This window comes from Mustela lutreola, chromosome X, assembly GCF_030435805.1.
Source record: "Mustela lutreola isolate mMusLut2 chromosome X, mMusLut2.pri, whole genome shotgun sequence".
Lineage (NCBI taxonomy): Eukaryota > Metazoa > Chordata > Mammalia > Carnivora > Mustelidae > Mustela > Mustela lutreola.
In genome coordinates, this window is record NC_081308.1 from 11,318,346 (window position 1) to 11,324,761 (window position 6,416).

The window sequence follows — 6,416 nt, forward strand, 5'->3', positions numbered from 1 at the left end:
AGCCACACGGTTTCAGACTTAGGGAGTCCTGGACGGAAACACTTGGCAATGATGCGAGGAACGGCCTTCACATTTTAAAATGCATTTCTAGGCAGACATATGGACACACATTCATCCCTTTCCATTTTTCACAGAAATGTAATTATATTACCAACTTGTTCCATGACTCTCGCGCTCGCTTCATCTTGGAGCTCTCCCCACGGGGCCCTGTGGTTGTCCCTTTCTTCATTACTGTGTAGTGTTCCAGGTCGGGCCGTAAGTATCTCCCTCTTCCCCGATGAGGGAGGCAGACCGTTAACCAGCTCCGTTAGGACCATGGAAATAGCGCAGTTCATGCTTTGGTCTCAGTGGCTCTGTGCACAGCTGCAAATGTTTCTGGAGGGGAGATTCCTAAGAGGGGAAAAGGCCGAGTCAGAGGTGTGTTCGTTCCCACACTGTCCAGAACTAAAGACACACGCGGAAGTGACTACAAGCCAAATGGGAATTCTGAGTGAGGTCGGGGGCGTGGGGCGCGGTTGAGCTCCACGGTTCTGGAGGTTTCCAGAAAGCCGTCGTTGCAGCAAAGTAGGCAAAGGCGTGGGAGACCTCTCTGTATTTCTGCTTACAGCTGCACACACAGGCTCAATTATCTCAATACTCACTTCATTTTGGAGAAGGATTGAGAGAAACGTCAAGATTGTTCCTTCAAGATGGAGAGAGACTCTGCCAAAGTGCCCTCTGGTTCTCTGCAGAATTTACCGAACGGGCCGGAGGCATAGGCGTTGTTGGCTACAACATCAGGACAGATTCAAAGAACTGGAAAACTTGCATTCGGCAGAGACTGAGAAATGTATTCCCATCGTAGACCGGAGGACACGGAGTTAATATGTGAGCTGATCCTTGTTCTTTGAGTAAAATCTTCACGGTACAGCTTCTTTATTTACTTTTAATTAAACTCCAAGAAGAGAGCCCTTTTCCACATCCAGACTTCAGCTTATTGTCCAAAAGGGCAATGAAGAGGATTTCCAGGTTGTTGCCTCAGTACCTGGGAAGGAATTGCTCAGCTTTTAACCTTCTCCCTACATTTATAACGGCGGTCACCTCTTGTGAATAGGAGAGGAAGGGAACTGATTTTTTTTTAATTTATTTTTTATTTTCAGCATAACAGTATTCATTATTTTTGCACCACACCCAGTGCTTGAACTGATTTTTTTTTTTAACTGCTCAACCACACCTCCAGTCGGGAATTCAAAACAGCATTACAAGAGAAGTCATGCATTTTGAAGGGTCTGTGTGAGGGCGAAGCTGATTTACATGTGGATGAGCTGTGACTACAGACGAACAGGTGGGCTGACACCCCGAGAAGGGCAGCTGACAAATTTCCCGTCAGTCCTAGTGTGTGCGCGCGCACCTGTGCTCAAGACACTTGGCCCAGGTTAGGTAAGAAAAAAGAGTTGTGGCCTGCAGTAGCAGTAAAGGCCACAGTCATTCTTTATCAAGTGCAGTCGTAACACTAGCCAGTGCCTCTGTGCGCCACCTCCCACCTAGATGTCCACGGCTGACATCACTCATGGCCTCTTTCCCCCCACCCCAGGCCTTGGGGAGCTTTGAAAGTCACCTCCAATCAGTCAAAGTCGGCCCACGCGCAGAAACCTCTTGTCATTCCAGCCAGCAGTTTTTCTAGCACAAAACCTTTAAAACCCCAAAGCTACACATCTCCTCTGATAATTTGGAATCCTCTGCGCCTTCCTACAAAAAACCTCGCTGTTTCCTTTGTTCTGGCTTAGGGGTACTTGGGACCACACTCACTCATTGCGGCTCTATCTAGCAATACAAGAAGATTCCAACAAGGATGTGTTCTTTAAAGTCCCGCATAATGCAGTATTCTTGAGAAAAACAATCTGGCAAATCAAAATTGAAGGAGATGGTTTGCATCACAATGGGGGTGGAGTCTTGAGAACTGCCAAGGGCACGGAAGACAAAAGTGGGGGTGGGGTGGCTTTCTAGCTCCAAGGAGAAAACAGCCCGTGATCCTTGATCAGATCCTCACTAGGGGTGTGTTGGGGAGAGGGGGGGACAAGACCTAAAAGACATCAATGCCACGACTGCAAAAATTTATATATGGACTAAAATCATGTCACAAAAGCATCACCGTCAAGCTTCCTGCATGTGATTACTGCGCCAAGGGGATAGGAAAGAATCTCTGGGCTCCAGGAGTTGCTTGCTGCCATACTCAGGACAGAACCACATGCAGTTTGTACAGGGAGGAATGCCTGCCCCTGTGGACACACTGTGCACTGAAGACAAAAAGCTAATGCAAGTTCCACAGTCAAAACACACAAGTCTATGCAAAGCCCACACTGCCCAATCTGTTCACAAGCCACTGCCATTCCTCATAAACCCAACAGCCACACGTCCCAGCACCTCCGGCTGACTAGAAACACTTCTCTCCTTGTGCAATTACATAAGCCCATAAGATAAACAACAGCCCGTTTTTATTAAAATTTTTTTGATATTTTTGGTCATCAGGGGCTTTTTTCCATAACATCCAATTTTTTAAAAAATATTGCACCAAAATATTTACTTTGACCATAGAGTTTCTGGGTGGCCCCTTACATTTCCTGCAACACTCGCCTCAGCTAACCTTGGTCTTGGGGAAGAATCATGGCCTCCATAGTTTATTCACAAATGGCTCATTTAAAATGATTTGTATAGGGGCGCCTGGGTGGCTCAGTAGGTTAAGCATCTGGCTCTAGATTTTGGCTCAGGTTGTGATTTCGGGGTCGTGATCTCAGGGTCATGATCTCATGGGGTTGAGCCTGTATTGGGCATGGTGCCCAGTGGGGTCTGCTTGAGATTCCTTCTCTCAAAAAAAATCAATCTTTTAAAAAATCATTGGTATATGTATTCATTATACATAGCATATGTACACATGTGTTCTACAGGCATGTGCACACACATGCATACATGTGTACACACAGATTCATGAGTGCATGCACACAGAGAAGCAAATGTGGCAAAATGCTAAAAATGGGTGAACTGAGCTGATGGGTATCCGAATGTTCATGGTATTATTCTTGTCATTTTTCTGTAAGCTGGGAAAGTTTCCAAACAACAGCGGCAAGGGGAAACATACTACATAAAAATCAAAATCCCTAGCAACCTGTTTGTCCACCATTCCTCCCTCCTCATGCCAGCTCCAGGCACATCAAATCGTCTCCACCATGAGCACTGTTACTGAGAAAGATATCATCTGTAAATCTCAGGTATCTTTGACAAGGCGATATTAGAAATATCAGGGAAGGGAATCACTTCAGGAGAAACCGTTCCTTAATAAAGGACACAGAAAAAACAGATGTTGAATGACATACCTAACCTCTTAAATACTTTAAGGGATGTCAAAAGAGTTGAGGCGTAAGTCTTCAAATAAAACAGGCAAGTTTCCTTTTTTAAAATAATGGTTCAAGGCAGATGAGGGATATAGCCAGATAAATGATGGATGGACAGACAGAGGAGAGACAGACACAGGGTACAGAGACTGACGTAGTAGGTGTCTCTGTAGAGAGACACGAGGTACCTGGATAGGTAATACTGGATGTTTGTGTGGTTACAAAAATACTTTTCCCTGAAAGTGATTTATTGTGTAATATTTCAATTATTTTTAACTGTTACTTTAAATAGTTTTTTAATCAGTCGATAACTCTTTTGAACATCTAAGAAATACTTCAAACATTTAAAAAGATTTATTAAAAATTGAAGTACATTAGCAGTATTCGCAACAGTAAGAAATTAGAAGTAATCTAAGTATTCCAACAATATAGAAGTAGCTAAGAGATAGAAGGCAACCATTTAAGAGGATAGAGTCAAAGGGTTTGAAACTGAGAAAATCATTACAGTATGGTGTGGGGGTAAGGCAAGAATCAAAAATACTTCTACGACAGGATCACGACGTTAAACCAAGCAAAGAAAGCAAAACAAAACAAAAAACATGATATTCTGAAAAAAAGTCACTAAAATTTCACAGTAAAAATAAACTAATAAATTTTAGACACCTGCCCAAGGAGTTCTTTCACAATTCAGTCACCCTGCCAGGGACCTTGCCTAATCACCTTACCTAAAACAATAGTTGTCATCATCACTCTTTACCCCAATCTGCTTTATTTTTCTTATCACTTTTCTGACAGGATGATACATTTGTATGTGTTGCTTAGTCGCTGTTGCCTCTAGTAATACATAAGTTTGTTGAGGGCAAGGACCTTGTCTATCTTTTCAAAGCCTTAGTGTCTGGTTCATAATATAAGCCAGGTAAAGGGTATTGAAGGAATTAACTGAAAAGTTGTCCTACAGCACTTCAAATATGATTGTAATTGTAGAAAATTACACCATTTGGAGAATAAAACATCCTACATCCTATGAAAAATGAAATAATCCAGATTAGTGTTAAGAACCCCCCAAAGCAAGCAATATAATAGCATATAAACCTGAGGATTCCATCTGATGGTCTAATTCTAGCTTGATGGACTGAAGGACTCACAGGAAACATAAAGATCACTTCATGTCCAATCTCTGTATTTATAAATCATAAAACACGGCAGCAGCCCCAAGACACAGGGATCTGGACCTGTTCTGCATCCACATCCTTCTGGAATCAGAAGGATCAGTCTGGTAAGTGGTCTCTTGGGGCTCAGTTTGGAATTAAAATGCCCCCCCCCCCCCGCCACACACATGCAAAACACACTTACCAGAGCTGGGAGGTCCATACAAGTGATTGGTGAAATTCATGGTCTGCAGTTTCAGAAAGTGGATGAACAGCAGGATCCTCAATTCCTTGGAGCCACAGACAGAAGGAATATCCTAGGACATCCTGGGGCTTAACATAGAGCTCAGACATTGAACAAGATGCAAGTTGATATAAAAAACACTTTAAAGATAGAAAGCCTCCAATTCCTGAATGTTCTATGATATATATTTTAATTACTGAATATATATGATATGTATTTTAATTTAACAGTATTTTCTTTTAAAGTTTCTGCCTTTGATATTGGGCTTAGAAAAGACCTTTCCTTCTGTGTACATTTCCTTCTAATATTTGAGAACATTTGAAATTTTCTCACATTTTCCAAAAAACCAAGATTTGTTTTTGGAATGTGATGTTAAATAGGAATTTAAAATAATTTAATCCTTTTTCCTTAGGTAGTTAACTAATTAACTTACTTGATATTCCAAATTGTGAAAATTGGAAAAAGGTCTTGAACAGTACTAACAGAAATATGCTAGCCACACCTATAATTTAAAATTATATGGGAATCACATCAAAAAAGTAAAAAGAAGTGGAATTAATTTTCATGATGAATTTTATTTAACCTAACATATTCAAAATATTATCATTTCAATGTGTAATCAACAGCAAAATTATTACTATTTCACATGTTTTGTACCGAATCTTTGAAACACGGTATGCTTTTTTATACTACAGCGCGTCTCAATTCAGCCTAGCCACATTTCAACTGCTCCAAAGCCTCATGTGGCTTGTGGCTTCTGTACCAAATAGCCCAAGATTATAGCAATGTTTCTCAGTCTCACCACTATGACATTTTGGACTGATAATTCTTTGCAGCATGGCTCTCCTGTGCACAGGAGGATGATTAGCTGCCTCTCTGACCTCCAGCCACTAGATGTCAGTTGCACCCCTCCCTCAGTTGTGGCAACTAAAAATGTCCAAACTTTGCCAAATGTCCCTGGGGGGTTGGGGGAAGGAGCCGGTAGAAGGAAGGACAAAATTGTCCCCAGTTGAGAATCAAAGGGCTAGAAATACTGGGGAGAAAATACATGTTTGGAACAAACCTTAGGAACATTTGAGAGAAAACATTTTCTTCTTAGAAGCTAATATGAACTATACTCACTGAACCATGACAGAAGTACTTACAACAATTGAAAGTCTATCCAGGTTCCAAGTTCCAAATTCACAAAAAGGAGGAGGAGATAAAGAAAGGCTAGCAGTGGGAAAAGCAGAAGGGGAAGGAGTGGAAAAAAAGAAAAAGAGAGGGCGAGGGGAGGGCTGTGTTTTCTGTTATAATCGTCATTCTTATTTGGGGCCCAGACTCACAGAAATAGTATTGACCCAGCATTGAGCCCCTCTTAGTGACAGCATTGACATGTCAGAGAAAAACCTTGAGGCTCTTGACTTTGAAAATAAGCTGATGGATGCTTGGGCTGCAACAGGCATCAAACGGGGTCTGGGGGTTCAGCTAGTTAGGAGACCCCGGTGTTGCTCCAGCCTACAACTGTTTCCTGGGTGCTTGGGTGGCTCAGTTGTTAAGCATCTGCCTTTGGCTCAGGTTGTGGTCCCAGGGTCCTGGGATCGAGCCCACATCAGGCTCCCTGCTCTGTAGGAGTCCTGCTTCTCCTTCTCCCACTCCCCCTTCGTGTGTTCCCTC